Raw genomic sequence first — 18230 nt, forward strand, 5'->3', positions numbered from 1 at the left:
AATAAATTTCGCGGGCTACGTACATTCGGCTTTCGATTATTTTTTTCTGTTTATTTTGGTACACTCGTCTCGAAGCTTTGCTCCCCGTTTTAGTTTATTTAGTTTGTTTGTGAGAGGCAATCGGCGATTTTCTGCTATAAAAAAAAAATGGATCAAGAAATTGCGTCAAATTTTATGTAAAAAATGGAATTAAGTGCCCAAAAAAACTTGAAAAGTTGACAGTGGCATACGGTGAGAGTACTTTCAGTCATAAAAATGTTTACAAGTGGTACAAGCTTTTCACGGAAGGTCGAGAAGATGTGACGCCCTTCGCTCTGGACGCCCCAGCACATCAACAACCAATGAAAATGTTGAGAAAATGAAGAAAATTGTTATGGAGAATCGTCGAATCATAATAAGAGAAGTCGTATAGAAAGCATATATGCATATCAGTTGGCTTATACCATGCCAGCTTTTCGTTCCGAAATTGCTGAATTTTGACCAAAAACAACGTTGCATGAGCATTGCTCAGAATGACGTCAACTATGATCCAGAGTTTTTTAAAAGAGTCATAACCGGTGACGAATCATGGGTATACTTCTATGGTTATGACTTCGAAACCAAAGCCCAATCGTACCAATGGAAGAGTCCAGCAGAGCCAAGATCAAAAAAACAACACGCCAAGTGCGATCAAATGTCAAGGTTTTGATCATTGTTTTCTTCAATTACCGTTTTTTTTTGTTTTTGTTTTTTTTTTCGGGACAACTGGCAAGTGCAGAACTCAGACATCAATTAAAACCATTGTACTACGTTGGGATTCCCTTTTAATTTTCTTCTTTCTACACAATCTCCGAAGAAATCTGAGTAGATCTTGTGGTGCCAAGGAGCCAAGATGGTCGCTTCTTAACACATCAGTGCCAAAGACCTAAAACCTGATTCGAGCGAAGATGGGGCAGACGCACAGGAAGTGTTCCGCCGTCTCATCCTCCTCTTCACAAGCTGGACAGAGAGTACACTGTCTCAGATGCCCAACCTTTCCATGTGCTTCGCCTACAAAAAGTGGCCCGTCATCAGTCCAACCCGCCGTCTGCACTTCCCTCTGCTTAATGAGAGAAGGGTTTGCGACAGTCGATCGGACATGACAGGTAACATCAGTTTAGTCCATCCGAAGCCTCTCTTAACCTGCCCAGATCGCTTGCGGGTGGAAGTAACCCATTTGCTATCCGTGGCTGTGATGGCCGAAGAAAAGAGTGGCAAAACTGGCTCTGGGCAAAAGAAGTTGGCCTCGGAGCCCATCTTAGTTAAGGAGTCAGAGGTCTCGTTATCCGCGATACCCACGTGTCCCGGGACCCATGTTAGCATCAGGCTATTATGTCTACCGACATAGTTTAGCCTGGATTTACAGGACTTGACTACCCCTGATGTGGTTGGGGGCTGTCTAAGGCCATAAGCGCAGCTTGGCTGTCGCTGCAGACACATATAGATCTGCCTCTCCATCTCTGCATACACCTCCGCTTGAAACATAGATGCATGCATTCCAAGAGCAAAGTGCAGTTTTGTCCCGCTGGATTATGCATAGGCCCCAGACTAGAATCCCACGTTTTCCCAAAGACACCTTTGCACTGCCAGAAAGCTGTCAGTGCTTTGAATGTCTTTGTTTCAACGTGTGATTTCTATAGGAGCTTACTATTGAGGATTACTCCAAGATATTTAATTTCCTTGGATAGCTGGATTGTGACTCCTTTTAGCTTAGGCAGAACAAGTGTCAATCAGATCCAGAGTTTTCTGCACTTTCCTGCAGATGTTCATAAGCGAAGGGCGTGTTACCAAACAAGCAACATCGTCCGCATATGCTTGTGCGTAGACTCCCGAATCGTTTAAGGTGGTGAGTAGAGGATCGATTACCATGCACCAGAGCAATGGAGAGAGCACACCGCCATGGGGGCAGCCTCTATTAACCCCAGATGACACCAGCAGATCTTCCTTTGCTCGCACCGAGACGATTCTTGGGGTCAGCATCGAACGAATCCAATTTACTAGTACCCGGTCTACGCTGTGGCTGACCATGGCGTAGTGCATCAGGAGTTTTTGCTACAAGGTCGTACGGTGAATAAGGAGTATTACGTTGAAGTTATGTGCCATTTGCGTGAAGAAATACGAGAAAAACTCCCAGTATTGTGGAAAAAGTTTGCATCGCCTTTGCATCTTAAAAATTCACCTATTCATTCAGCTTTGCGTGTGAGAGATTATTTGGAAAAAACAACACCATTATCATGACTGAGCCACCGAATTTCACAGATTTGACCCCCTGCGACTTTTTCCTGTTCCCAAGATTGAAGAGACCCATGAAAGGGCGGCGTTTTGCGATGATTGAGGAGATAAAAACCGAAAACGCAGTGTATTATGTGAGGGGACTTTGAAGAAGATAAAATAGAAATTAATGAATAAATAAATACTTTTTGAGGAAAATTGAAATTTACCATATTTTCAAACACACCTCGTACTTACACTTATAGAAAATAATAATGTTATCTTGTCTTCTTAGTGAGCTTTCGCAATGTTGTGCTCATTTTTAATATTCTGCGATGATTCTGCATTTTTCGTCACTTACGTTGGTAGTATTTTCTAGAGTATCTAAGAGGAGTTGTGAAATAAAGAAGTTTACCATAGAAGTACAAATACGAGTAGAGTTCAACCGAAGCTTAAACTCTTATACCCGGCATGAATTTAAATGATTTTTTATATAAAATCAACCCATACTTTTAACTATAAAATTAATTAAAAAAATAGATATATATTCCATTAACAATATTTTATTCGTACGATATTTGCAGCTGCTTTTTGAGGTTATTCATTTTTAAATCAAAAACGTACCAAGATTAGCTGGCTTTAATCTGCTTGTTCCTACCCTTGAGATAAATGCAGCGTTTCTTAATAAAGGCTTACGATCTTTAAACTTAAATAAAATCAAATAAGGAAGTGCTGAATTCGGTCGCGATCGAACTTATATATCCCCGCACATTTTCAATTTCAATTTAGGCTGGATATTAAGTGTTGGAATCAAACAAACTCATAGAAAATATTAGATTTATAGCCCGTAAAGTCACGGACGAAAACTAAGTCGTAATACTATATGTAAGAAGTGGGCGTGATTTTTATCCGATCCCGTTAATATTTAGTCAAGCAAAAATGCGGTGGGGAGCGACACTGTTTTGCAGCAAGTTTGGGCGAGTTTTATGAAGTTTTTATTGAAATAGAGGCATTTTGGACAAATTTTTTGTCATTTATTATTTCCTCGTTTTCAGCAAATTTGAGCACTTTTACCCCCACTAATAATAGGGATATCACTTATTTTTTATATATTATCGTTATATGGGATGCAAGCGTGGCTATTGAACGAGAGTGCACCAAGAGCCATTGAAGTATATTAATTTGAGTTCGAGTAATCGTGCGCATGGACGGGCGGACGAATAGACAGACGAACAAGCATAGTTAAATAAATACAGGGTTGGCCATATTAAACTGACCCATGTGATTATTAAAAAAATATGGAAAAAGAAACATTTTTTTGTGTTTCATTGTGAAAAACATTTAATTTAGTTCAAGGAGATTCGTTTACATCACTTTTTGAATATGATATCGCGCAAGTGGTCGCCCTTAGCACGTATTTGGATATGTACAGGGTTGGCCATATTAAACTGACCCATGTGATTATTAAAAAATATGGAAAAAGAAACATTTTTTTGTGTTTCATTGTGAAAAACATTTAATTTAGTTCAAGGAGATTCGTTTACATCACTTTTTGAATATGATATCGCGCAAGTGGTCGCCCTTAGCTCGTATAGCGTAATGTACCCGTTTTTCGGCGTTTTCCATAGTTTTGGCCAGCGTCTCGGCCGATATGGCGGCTATTTCCCGTCGGATATTGGCCTTAAGTGCGCCTAGTGTCTTTGGCTTGTTGACGTAAACCTTAGATTTCAAATTACAGTAAAAAGTTATAGGGTTACTCAATGGGTCAGTTTAATATGGCCAACCCTGTATATATAGCTCACAATTCTGAGTCGTAATGACATTTGTTTCTATATGTTTCCGATTACCTTAGGCTGCCATATACGCGGATTGCAATTTATATTTCTGACTTTTAGCACTTCTAGTGTTGTCAGACGTCACTTGATTGTTTCTTTGTTGTGAAATTTTGGACACATTTATGATAAAAACATGCTCACATCATTTCGATGTGTGAGCAATAGTGGAATTGTTTACATATGTATACACGGTGGACTCTCTCTTAAGTGGAGACCTAAGGGACTAAAGAATTTCTTCATTTATGCGAGGTGTCTGCTTATGAGAAAAGTGTAGGTCAATAATATGTTAAGAGAGGGATAACGTGTTATAGGAAGGTTGTCCGCTCAAGAGAAGAAATGTTTAAAAATTCTCAAAGATTTGCGGTACGTACTTAAGAAAGTGTCTGCTCATGGACAATGGCCGCCTAAGACAGGTGCCCATTAGGAGAGGGTATATTGAATATATCAAGTTGGGGGATAAGATATTTTAGCAAAAAACAATAACTATATCAATAAGTTAATCATTTATATATTCGTCGTTGCTGTTTACAACCTCTCCCCACCTCTTCACCAATTTGTTGATGCCGTTCTGCCAAAAATTGTCTGGTGTGGTGTCAACGAAGTTGTTGAGCCAATTTTTAAGGACTTCTTTGTTATCGAAGGTGACGCCCTTCATATGGTTTGACAGTGAGCGAAAAAGAAAGTAATCGATCGGTGCAAGGCGGATGCTGACTGACCTCTCATTGGAGCTCGTGGAGTGCCACTTTGACGACTTGTGTAACATGGGGTCGGGCATTGTCGTGAAGGAGTATGGTTTGACCATGTCAACAGGTCTTTTCAGTCGAATGGCCTCATTCGTGCGGTGTAGCTGAGTAATGTAGAGCTCCTTGTTGATCGTGGCATTATTTTCCAAAATTTCCCAGGGCATCATGCCCATGCATTTCCCAGTCCCACCAAACACATTTCATGATCTTCTTTGGATGAAAATTCGGCTTGACTCTCGGCTTCGACGTATCTCCTGGAGCCACCCACTCCTTTCTATGCTTCGTATTGATGTCTAGGCAAAATTTCTCCTCCCGTGATGATTCGGCACAAAAAGCGTTGTTTAAACGCATGTTGCTCGATATTTGGCGAGATGCTGAGAAGCAATTTGAAAGCGACTTTCTTTGTTTTTTTCGTTGAGCTCGCGAGGCATTCAGGCTCCCCAGTTTTCGGTAAATCCCATTGAATGAAGGTGATTGAGAATAGTTTTATGACTGCAGTTCATTTTTTTCGCCAATTCACGACTGGTTTAGCGACCGTTGTCCTGAGGCGGTCATGATTTGAGACGTGCTTTATCGAATTCAGAAGGCCTTCCGCTGCTGGACGTGGCATCGACGTCAAAGTCGTTATGTTTGAGCTTTGCAAGCAATGTCTCGGGCAACTTCGGCAAAAGCAAAGAAGAGCAGATGTTGAAAATGTTGTTTTCTGCCTCCCGGTCATTCCATTTCTTAGCCTAAAAACTATTAAAGAATGAAATACCTACGTCAAAAAACATAACATTTTGTAGAGCGGAAGGAGCAGTAGAACTCCTTACTGAATACTTACCCTTTGCCAAACCTCGTTGTAAAATAAAAGCAAATATATAATCGCTATGAACTTATTCCACAGTATTTATAGATTTTTGACACAAAGTGACTATTCTTGGGATTTTAAGAGGCCAAAGTAAATTTTTTCTAAACTGACGGCCAAAATACATATTCAGAAAATAGGGCTTTATTCAAGCTTCCCATCATTTATAGGCTAGTATCGTTTCCTTCAGCATTAAAATTCGAAATTATGTTAGTATGCAGTCCGGCAGCCATAAGAGAATCTCAAAGTGAATAAAAGTACACATTTTTTTCTTAGTAAACTATGAAAACGTGTGGGTAGCGAAACAAATGAACATTTCGTGGGTGCTCTGATGTACATAAACGAGTATGTGCTCATTTGATTGTATTTTCCCCTATTGCAGCTTGTATGCAATATAAAGCGTCATCAATGCCATGAAAGATCTGCATTTGTCATGGCAATGGCAATATGCAAAGCTCAACGCCTCTGACTTTATTCCAATGAATTTAAAATATCCAATGCATGTCATGTCCAAATACAAAAGCAATACTCCTTGCAAAAGAAAATATGTATTTCACATACGCACAATACACTAGTGAGTATTTACGTAGAATGGAAGGTGGTATGGATTAGCAGGAAAACCTCGTTCGAGAAACTTCGGTATTAAATCTGTGCTAAAGACTATCCTTTTGTTACACGTATTGCAACACTTTCTTTAGTACTTAAATAATTGAAACAGAAAACGCCGAGTAAATCCGGACAATTCACTTATTATTAATGTTTTCGATACAGCAAACTATTTTAAATGAAATATTTTTCCAAAAAACAATACCATTGCAAACACTTTTGACTTTTTCATTCCCTACTCAAAGAAAACTGTGTATAAATCAAAACCTTTCGATTTATGACACACCTGATTTACGACACCCCAAAATTGATTAAAACATAATTAACTGTCACAGTTTGACTTGTCATTTTACTGCACCGCATTTTTTAAATTACAATCAGTTTATGAGATTTCAAACGTCACTCACCTGCCATGCAATTGAAGTGCATGCCTTAATTGAATTCATTTCAAAATTAAATTATTTTTTAATTGAACAACATAATTCCACTGAAAGCCTGCAAAATATTTTAAATATTTTTTTAAATGCAATAAACATTTAAATGTAGAATAAAACTGAAAGGTCTCTATTAAGAGTAGTTGTGTATGCCGCGTTCTCCGCTAACTGAGCTCCTTTCTAAATTTCTCAGATATTCAACTCTTAAAAATGCAAGTATGTAGAACGTTAGCTGGCTAACAAGCGTATAACGAGCAGTCTGCGTGTGCCCATGCTCTACTTGCTTCCAATAGACTTACAACTACGACTAACAGCAGCGATTACCGCCTTCAAATTAAAGGAAGGTGGTTTTTGAAGTGTTCGGATGTTTGGACATAATGTTATTTTAGACAGTCAAAGGTTTACTAGCAACTCATCAGATTTCAATACCGCTACCCTACTTTAAAGTTACCTACAAAGAAGAACTTAATGCTTTAACGCGCACGACAGACATCACTCTCATTTGGGTACCTGACCATAGGAACATATGTAGAAGGAAATGAGAAAGCTGATGAACTGGCAAGACAGGGGCCATCCTATAACGAATCCGAATCTGTCTCTAAGGCGTGCGCAAAAGAGAACTCTTCTCACTATTACAGAAGCAGGCCGTTGACAGTTGGTCTAAAACGGATACCTGCATAATAACTAGTAAAACGTGGCCCAATATGAACAAATTCAGAACTGACGAATTGTTAAGAAAGTCGCGAGCAGATATATTCAGAATTATCATACGTTAACTATAACCGGTCACTGGCCTTCGGGAGATGGGGTTACTATACAACGATCGATAGATGTAGAAGCTACAATCAAGAAAAATTTAAGGAAATAGTATTTCACTATTTGTTGAGTGCCCAAGTCTGGGCGCGCTACGACATGGAATGCTGAGGGGAAAATCACGAAAATAAGTACCACCTAGAAATTTTGCGTCTATGGTTACGGCTTTTGCGTATTGTGGTGATTGTTGTTGCAACAATGTAAAACATTCCCCATAACCTTTATTGAATGTTTGTGAAGTGACAATTTTTTACCGTTAAAACTGTGTGAAAATTAAGTACATGGGGCAATTGGACTGAAAAATTTAGGATATTTTTATTATGCTTTGTTTAAGCTTAGTGCCGTTGTCAAGTTGAAATATAAACGATGTAGTCCCTTACATGAATTTCTCTCATCTTCCTCCTCTTCTTCTTCTTTTTCTTCAACTTTATTTAGCGTTATGTCCTGTTTTTAAAAAACACTGTAGTGCGCGTATGCCATCTACTTGGGCGTTTAGCTGGCGCTCTTGGCATATTCGGTATCTTCTGCATTGCTGCTTTCGCAAGTCACTCGTCAGCTATTCTTTTGACATGCCAGCTCCACTATTTTTGGAGTTGGTGGTTCCACTTAACTATATCATTAATATTGCATATGCGCCTTATTTCTTCGTCCCGCTGGTGATCGGGTTTACATCTGGTGGGCTGACGCGATATTGGTTGGATCGTGACTACCATTTGGAAGTGCCCAGGCTTCAAACCCCGGGCAAAGAACACCAAATAATAGGAAATGTTTGTCCCAATAGCGATCACCGTTCGGTAGGCAATGGCAAGCCTGCAAGTGTATTTCTGTCAATAAGAAGTTTCTCATAAAAATCTATCTGCCGTTCAGAGGCATAAAACTGTGGGTCCATCCATTTGCGCAAAACAACAATTCGCGCACCATAAATTGGAAGAACACCATCGCCAAACACCTAACAAAGCGATTAAGCGGAATTACTATTAATATTTTAAAAAAATTATACAATATTTTTTTCTAACCACAATAAATTTATGTATATTTGTAAAAGTATAAGTATAAGTATAAGTATAAGTATAAGTATAAGTATAAGTATAAGTATAAGTATAAGTATAAGTATAAGTATAAGTATAAGTATAAGTATAAGTATAAGTATAAGTATAAGTATAAGTATAAGTATAAGTATAAGTATAAGTATAAGTATAAGTATAAGTATAAGTACAAGTATAAGTATAAGTATAAGTATAAGTATAAGTATAAGTATAAGTATAAGTATAAGTATAAGTATAAGTATAAGTATAAGTATAAGTATAAGTATAAGTATAAGTATAAGTATAAGTATAAGTATAAGTATAAGTACAAGTATAAGTATAAGTATAAGTATAAGTATAAGTATAAGTATAAGTATAAGTATAAGTATAAGTATAAGTATAAGTATAAGTATAAGTATAAGTATAAGTATAAGTATAAGTATAAGTATAAGTATAAGTATAAGTATAAGTATAAGTATAAGTACAAGTATAAGTATAAGTATAAGTATAAGTATAAGTATAAGTATAAGTATAAGTATAAGTATAAGTATAAGTATAAGTATAAGTATAAGTATAAGTATAAGTATAAGTATAAGTATAAGTATAAGTATAAGTATAAGTATAAGTATAAGTATAAGTATAAGTATAAGTATAAGTATAAGTATAAGTATAAGTATAAGTATAAGTATAAGTATAAGTATAAGTATAAGTATAAGTATAAGTATAAGTATAAGTATAAGTATAAGTATAAGTATAAGTATAAGTATAAGTATAAGTATAAGTATAAGTATAAGTATAAGTATAAGTATAAGTATAAGTATAAGTATAAGTATAAGTATAAGTATAAGTATAAGTATAAGTATAAGTATAAGTATAAGTATAAGTATAAGTATAAGTATAAGTATAAGTATAAGTATAAGTAAGTATATTTAGTTTATTACTCGTATTATTTGATTTCTTTCCTTGAGTTTTTCGTAGAATACTGAGACATCTTCTGCTGCATTTTATCGATTAAATATATGAGTGCCTTTAGTTTAATACAAATTAGTAACAGTTCTATGCTCATGTTGATTTTATATTTCTTAGCCTTTTCTGATTTTGGCGTAGAGAATTTGACTTGTGCATTGAATCTCAAATAACCAATGACTTTAATGTCTAATCAACAGAATTCTGAAATCTGATGGAATCTCGATTTTTACTCTAAATCGAAGGTATATCTTCTGTGTGAGCTAAATACATTGCCAAATGGGGATAAATGGAAAAGTTATGGAGTTCTGATTAAATGAAATTACCTCAGATGTAGAGTCTAAGAGAGCGTGGAGTGTGTAAAACATCACATCATAATATAGTAATTGTCAAACGCAAATCAAATCTAAAACAAAACATCAAGGACACATTAACTATCCTGCGTAATATGTTTAATTTATTATTTTATTTTTCGCTTTGAAAATCTTTCCCGTTTTTGGGCAGTAATAGAGTTGTCCATACTCAAGTATTATAGAAAATAGTTTCGTTGAAATGCTTAACGGTGAGCAGCGTCAACCACTATATGCTCGGTCTTATACCTTTGTAGCTGAGTGTATAGCTGATCTACCTTGAACATACTGGATTCGATTTTTTCTGAAGAGTTTGTTACCCCTGGAAAGTATATATAACTAATTTAATATGTTGTAGCCAGTGTGCTAATTAAGTTAGGGATATATTGTATATATCTCCTATAAATAATAATGGCCTAGTCGCTAATGCTTTTTAATTCATTGTGATTGTAATTCATTACTTTTCCAATTTTCAAATAAAAAAAAAAAATAATAATAATAATTTAATACGCAATAGTTGCGCATACGCACTGTCCTACCATTCACTTAAGGGCATTTGATTCAGTCAATTTAGTATTGTGTGTAGCATCACTGATATAAAGCGACATTTGTGTTGTAATATACATACACAAAAATTAAGTATTCATTTTCCGCACCAAGAGTATGTGCGTTTGTATGTTCATTTATTAATAAATATGCACTTATATGGTACATAAATATGCGAATATAAACACATTTGGCTTATTAAGGCTAATTAAATTTTAAAAATTGCCACCACAAATGTGCGCATTATTATTTACACTTCACTTAAATAGCATAAATAAATAACGGCACTATTACATGCACACTAAAATTGAGCAATAAATAACTAACTATGTACATTAGGGCGCAATACTTTTCATACGAAGAAAAAATTCGTACTGTTTTTCAATCGTAATTATAAAATCTATTAAAGTTTAAGTTTACCGCCAAAATAATTCGCATAATATTTAATCTGGACTAATTGAAAGTCTCTCCAAAAATCGTGTTTTTTATAAATAAAGTTAGTTTTTGAAAATAGTGATAAAATAGTGAATTGGAAAAACCGCAACGTTGTTTTGGTGAGTCACCCTAATACACATACTTACATACTACAAACACACTAACTTTTTGTGGTTTTTTATATCAAAGTTGTGGCGGAAAATTAGTGATGCGTGTTTTATATGAACAGGACAAAATTATTGTTATTATTAAATCCTCATGAGTAATTTTATATTTAGTCACGCTAAAACTAATTTGAGGCGACGAAGTGTGAAAACTTAATGATGAATACTAAATTTGCCAGTTAAGTGGTAATATTTGGATGAGTGTTTATATGTGTATAAGTATAAATATTAGAAGAAAATAATGCATATTAATGCGATTTATACAAAACAAACGAGTTAAATGAGGCAAAAGTTTTTGGAGGCTCTGATTATAGTGCCATTACGCTCAGAATTATGGATATGGAGACCAGTTTTAAGTTGATTGAGTACGTGTTAACGCAACGATGAGTCGAGAGCAGAATAGAAGAACAACCATACTTGAATTACTTAATGCCCGAAAACCCCTGAACAGATAATTAGAGATTCTGGTTGGGTTACAAAATATAGACATTACTAAAAATAATCCGTTTTTCAGTAGGCCACACTTAAGCACAAGGCAAGGAATATGTAGGTGGTGAGATGAAATGGTTGAAGTACTATTCCGGCACTCTCGATGTAGCATAAAAGCACCGCTTTGATACTGGTGTTTCGTTACCATGGGGGGCATGGTCAGATATCCACAGGCAGTCAGAGCTGGTGATGCAATGGAAAGAATTGATGGATTTTAGGTTGGCGCTCAAGAAGAAAAGAACACCCAGTGTCCTGAATCGTCTAGCTGCCAAGCTCGGATATTTACAGAGATAGGGTTCAACAATCCCCTTTTGTGAAAGGTCCCCACAGCTTCTGCAATGGGGATGAAATCGGTCGCTCAATAACCGGTAAACATAGCTATGAGCTAGAAAACTGAATCGACAAGGGTCCGCAGATTTATCTGCGTTCTGCGTATATTATAATGGAGCAAAAGATTGATGCTTAGGTTTTGATATGTGGCAATATAAGGCAAAGGCTTGTATACGTATGTAATTATCTCGTACGCCTCTGTTAGGTGTTTGGTCCAGCCTCTACTCCAATTTGTGCCATGTTGTTCCACGAATAGGGGACCCACAGTTTTAGGGAGCCCCAAATAGCAGATGGTCTTTTATGGTGACTTTTTTCAAGGCAGAAATACACTCGAAGTTTAGCCCTTGCCGGCCCAGTGGTGACACTCTTTCTATCATTGAGTGAACGTGTCCATAGTTGATTTTCAACACAGGCTCTACCAAATGGTAGTCACACATAAACCAATTCGAATATCGTGGCCGCCTCTGTAGCAGCACTTTAATAAGAAAGAGGAACAGGAGGGCCTCTTTTGCGTTGCAAAGATCAGGTGAAGCAGGCCTTGCATTCGCTTATTGTATCCAAATAGAGCGCCACGAACTCGTGCCGATAAAAATATATTATTTCAGGCATCCAGTCGATTAAAATTATATTTTATGATATTTTAGGTAAATTTTGAAAAGAGTTCGCGAATTCTCTACTGTCGTTTTGGAGTAGTGCGGATCATCAAATGAAGTCAGTCCTCTATTAACAGCCACAAAACGTTATGCGTGTAAGTATGTGTACCATACGGTAGGAAGTATGATGTTTTGATTCCAGATAGAGATCAATGGTTAAGTCCAGAGAACCTATTAACGGGATACCAGCACACTTTCTACACCGACGGATCCAAAACCAGCGATGGAAGCGGATCTGGATGGTACTTAGGCGAAGACACTAAGTACTCCTATGCCACAGGACAGATGGCCACGGTATTCCTTACGGAAGTCTTTGCCATATTGAATGTGGCGTACTGGCTAATCGAGAAAAAGTGGGAGGGCAACAGTATTGGAATTTATAGTGACAGTCAGGCTGCACTGAAAGCCCTTGCTAACCCATGCTGCTCTTCGAAGTTGGTCGGTGAATGTAAGACAAAACTGAACAGTGTTGCAAAACACAACAAAGTTAGTCTTATTTGGGAGCCTGGACATTGTGGTATTGCAGGGAACGAGTTGGCTGATAAATTGACAAATGAAGGCTTTGCAAATGCCACTAGGCCCTGAACCCTTTTTAGGTGTCAATTCCGCATCGATTCAACTATGGATTGACGACTTCATGAGGTCTACTAACAGAGGTCGTTGGTCTGAGTTCAACTCGTGCAGAGTAGCCAAGTGCTTTGTGAAAGAACCAAACAAGAAAACAGCGACCTTCCTCCTAAAACTCAGCAGGAAGGACCTGAGAGTACTGGTGGGTGTAATCACAAAACAGGGCACAACGTCCATGGTCACCATATGGCTACCATGGGGGTCGTGGACAGCCCAATATGCCTATCCTGTCTTGAGAATGACGACACTGCAGAGAATTTTCTCTGTAGCTGTCGTGCAATTGCCAGAATCAGACTTAGGATATTGGGTTGCAATGCACTGAGTATGGACAAAATTCATACTCTTCTTCTTCCGGATCTCTTAAAATTCATCGATGAATCCAAGAGATTTGTGGAAGAGTGACCTCAAACTAATATATCTGTTTTTACCATCCACCTTCTACCTTTCCTATCTCTATTCTTTCTACTGATTTCTATCCGGGTGTAGTACAATGGTTTACTGACTGAGTGCTTGGACTTGTCCAACCCTCCACAAATCTAATCTAATCTTTATTTGCTGCGCTATGTCTCTGTCGTCGTAAAGCTCATACAGCTCATCGTTCCATCGCTTTCTCTCAAACACTTCAAGTCCAAGCTTTTGCGTCATACAATAGGAAGGGCATGATGAGAGCCTTATGCAGTAATAATATTGAAAACAAAAAAAAATATTTGGGGAATAAGTTTGTAGTATTTTTACCTAAGACTTTTATTTAAACGAAAAACATTAATTATATCAATAAGTTAATCAATTGTATTTTCGCCGTCGCCGTTTACAGCCTCTTTTCGCCACTTGACTAACTTGTTGATGCCGTTTCACCAAAAATCGGTTGTTCTGGTGTCATAGAAGTTGTTGAGGCAGATTTTAAGGACTTCTTTGTTATCCAAGGTAACACCCTTCATATGGTTTGACAGGGAGCGGAAAAGATAGTAATCGGTCAATGCAAGATCCGGAGAATATGGTGGATTCTTAAGGACCTCGCATTCGAGCTCGTGGAGTGCATTTTTGAAGACTTGCCGTTAAGGAGTATGGTTTGACCACGTCGATCAGGTATTTTCAGTCGATTAACTTCATTCACGTGGTGGAGCTGGAAAATGTGAGCTCCTTGTTGAACGCGACATTCTTTTCGAGCATTTCCCAATGCACCATGCCCTCCCAGTCCCATCAATCTTCTTTGGATGAAGATCCGGCTTGACTCTCAGCTTTGGCGTATCTCCTGGATCTTCTTTACTTCATATTGATTTATAGGCTCCATTTTTCATCTCCCGTGACGATTCGGTACAAAAATTGATGTTTATGACGGCGTTTTGCTTGGTGGCAGGCGTTTTCCTTTGGTTTCTTCGTTGAGTTCGGGAGATACCCAGGCTCCCAGTTTTTCGGTAAATTCCATTGAATTAGGGTGTCTGAGGATCGTTTTACAATCGCAGTTCATTTTTTCCGCCAATTCATGACTGGTTTGTCGACCGTTCTGCTTCAAAATTGATTTGAGTCGTTCTTCATCGAATTCAGAAGTCCTTCCGCTGCGGGACGTGTCGTCGACGTCGAAGTCGCCATTTTGGAACTTTACAAACTATTTCCGTAATATAGACTCGTCTATGACATCTTCTCCATACACATTGCAAATGTCGCTACCTGCTTTTTGAACTCGATGAAATGTAAAGAAGAAAATGCTGATTTTTGCCTCCTGGATATTCAATTTCTACGCCTTAAAAATAATAAAAAATTAAATAACTCAAAATACAACTAACATAGTTTTGTAGAGCAAAAAGAGTTTTATCGAATTAATACTTAACAAATGCCAAACATGAATCAAACTGTTGTAAAATAAAAGAAAATGTAAAAACTCTATGAACTTATTCCCCAGTGGAATAATTTTGTACGTTATTATATTGGCCACTCGTATTGTACATATATTTACTGACAAGGAACGTTAAAATTTTTGAAAATTGGATGGCATACATTGGCCTTACAATTAAGAAAATGATTGCCTTAATACTTCAAACACAACTTATTTTCTTCTATTTTGCCATCGACCCTCCCCTATTGGAAAACCCTTTATAATATACGTAAACATAAAAGTGCAGTGTTTTGCAGCAAATGCATCTACCCACTCACTCATAAATTCTATTCGCTCGGTTTCATGCGACACCCTTATAACGCAGAGAATGCTAGGTTGCCAACCTTGGCATTCATGGATGAAACAAAAACAAATCTAATTTCGCATATGATTCTTATGATTGTGACACTTTTGTGTTCATGCATTACACCGAGAACAGGATTAAACCACTGTCTGTTGTTTAGTTCTACACATTGAAAATATAAATAAAATGCATAGACAAAATGAGAGTTTGTATACTTTACATGTGATGGATACACTACGCACACATACATATGAGTACACATATACATGAACTGTCCGGATACGTCCAATAAAGAACAATTTATTACGTTGAGATGAGTGAAAATTTATTTCCGCCATTAATGTATGAAGTAAGTTTTCTGAACCAACTGGAAAATATATTTATTTATTGCTCTATAGTATTTGAAATTTGCATACAATTTGCACTTGTCGCCTGAAAAATAATTGTTTATATCATTTCTTTTTAACTATTGCAATATACGAGTACACACCCAAAATGGCCTTCATCCAGGATAAATGTCTTGAAATGGAAGCTTCAAGTATGGAGATACATTTTCTGAACCAAAGTAGGGGTTAAAGTTTTTTATACTATGGTGTTTCTTAAATGATTCAGCATCCGAGCTAAGTATGACCTATTAGAACTTCCTTTGTAATTTGAAGCTTTCGACCTGTAATGCTAAAAGTAATAGCGTACAAATAATTTATTCAGATGATGCCAATTATTTATTCATACTGGCTCGACGAAGCTGATAATTTTTTGACCGACCCTGAGTAAAATAACATGTGGTAAAATTACACATTAGCATCGGAAGCACAGTAAATTGCAATTAGTTACCGGAAGGTCAAATGTAACTTTTTCATATTTAACACAGAATTACTAGTGTTCGTAATTCTTGTTAAGAGAAAACAGTTAACATACATCCATACCATTTACTTTAAGTTCGAGAATGGGAAGTGAAGTTAAGTAAAGGTAAGTGAAAGTGGCTCAGAACTTCTTGCAGGAAGGACGTTAAAATATATTAGAATTATGCAGGCACGACTAGAGAATTAAAACTGGCCACAGAGAAAACAGAGCTAATCCTTCTAACAAACAGACGTATCCCATTAGAAGTAGCTGTACAAGTACTCGATGGCACTTTATCGGCAACAAGAGTGATCAAATACCTAGGAGTGCATTGAGACACAACGCTAACTTACTGGGCGCACGTAAATAATGCTACAACAAGTGCAGCCAAAGTGAGCGGCATGTTAAGTAAGTTCATGGCAAACCTTTTCAAGTCCAACTCAGAGCAGGCAAAAAAATGTAATGGACAGGACGAACTCGATTCTTTTATATGGATGCGAAAAATGGGAGATTCGCTAAGGATGCAGTGCTGGCGGAAAACTCTGCCATTTGTGCAACGCACCTGTGCACTCCGAGTGGCTTCATCACACTCAACTGTGTCAGAAGCAGCGGATTTAGTTATCAGATGAAGTAACCATATAGATCTTTTAGCACAAGAGCAGAAATGGAGATGGTAAGCAACCAAATTCCAGGGCCATGCTTCCCCGAAACTAGAACTCAAACTACTTTAGCAAACAAGATGGAACTCTGAACGGTTCGGCAGATGGACAGCGAGGCTAATACCCAATTTAAAAAAGTAGGTAGAAAGAAAGCCCTCTCCGTGCTTATTGTTGCCTCACACATCTTTTGTCCGGATAGGGGGCCTTTCACAATATTTGTGGCGAATGGGAAAGTTGAACCTATCAAATTGCATTTATGGAGATACTGAGTATAAAGATACGGCGCACAGCTTCTTCAAATGCGAGAAGTGGGATACAGAAGGAACAGGTCTGCACCGAACTATTGGTGTATTTACATCTGAAGAAATAATCGCGAAAATGGTGATAAGCGAAGAAAAATGGAATGCCGTTGCAAATTTCGTGGAGGATATTAACCGAAAAAAGGGACGTGAAACGGACACTGATGCTGAAGAGCATTAAGCATATGTTTTTTGAAACAAGCGATCCTGGACGCAAGTTGAGCTAGTGAATGTGTCCTTCTTAGGACGCCGTCTTGGATCTCTATCTTGAAGTAATGCAGAAGCAGTCCCGTTGTTGAGAAAAAAATCCAAGAGAAAAGGAAAGATGTTTTTAGTGGAAACACCACACACGTAGTAACAATAACCGTCGAGCGTCCATATGGTGCGAAGGCATTTTTAACCAAACCACACCGCCAAAAAAAAATATATATATACTTGCATATACAATATATATGTATATATTAGGTGCGCAGCTAAGTTCTCGCTGCTTGTCAATAGATGCCGCCAGCAGTGTGTGCTAGTCGATTGTAACGGAACCTAAACGTCATAAACCAAGCTTAGACATATGGCAAACAAACTGCTTCGACAGATTAGTGTTTTTGTTTTGGTATCATATACTTTTGGTTTTGTGAAAATGTCTGATTTTTTGCCGAATATTCGTCATTTGCGGGAAGTGTTGATTTTCCTCTTTCAATCGAAAAAACGGCGGCTGAAGCGCATCGAGAGCTACAAAAAGTGTATGGAGATGCTGCTTTAAGTGCACCAACGCGCCGAGATTGGATCCGTCGCTTCAAAGACGGTGATTTTAATGTTGACGACCGTCCGTGTGAAGTAAGGCCAAAAACCTTCGAAGACGCTGAATTGGAGGCAAGAAGAGCTTGCTTCAGTATTAGGCGTTACTCGCCAATCCATTTCCAAGCGATTGCATGCTTTGGGAATGATTCAGAAACAGGGGACTTGGGTTCCTTATGAGTTAAAACCGAGGGTTGTTGAACGTAGTTTTTCGCCTGTGTGGACTTATTACAGCAATCTAAAGAAAAGAAAGTGATGGGGACTACCCGGTTATGCTTCTACGTCGTCGCTTCGGCCGAATATTCACGCTGCGAAGGTTATGATATGTATTTGGTGAGACCAAGTTGGTGTTATTTAGTATGAACTGT

Source organism: Anastrepha obliqua, chromosome 3 (genome assembly GCF_027943255.1).
Source record: "Anastrepha obliqua isolate idAnaObli1 chromosome 3, idAnaObli1_1.0, whole genome shotgun sequence".
Lineage (NCBI taxonomy): Eukaryota > Metazoa > Arthropoda > Insecta > Diptera > Tephritidae > Anastrepha > Anastrepha obliqua.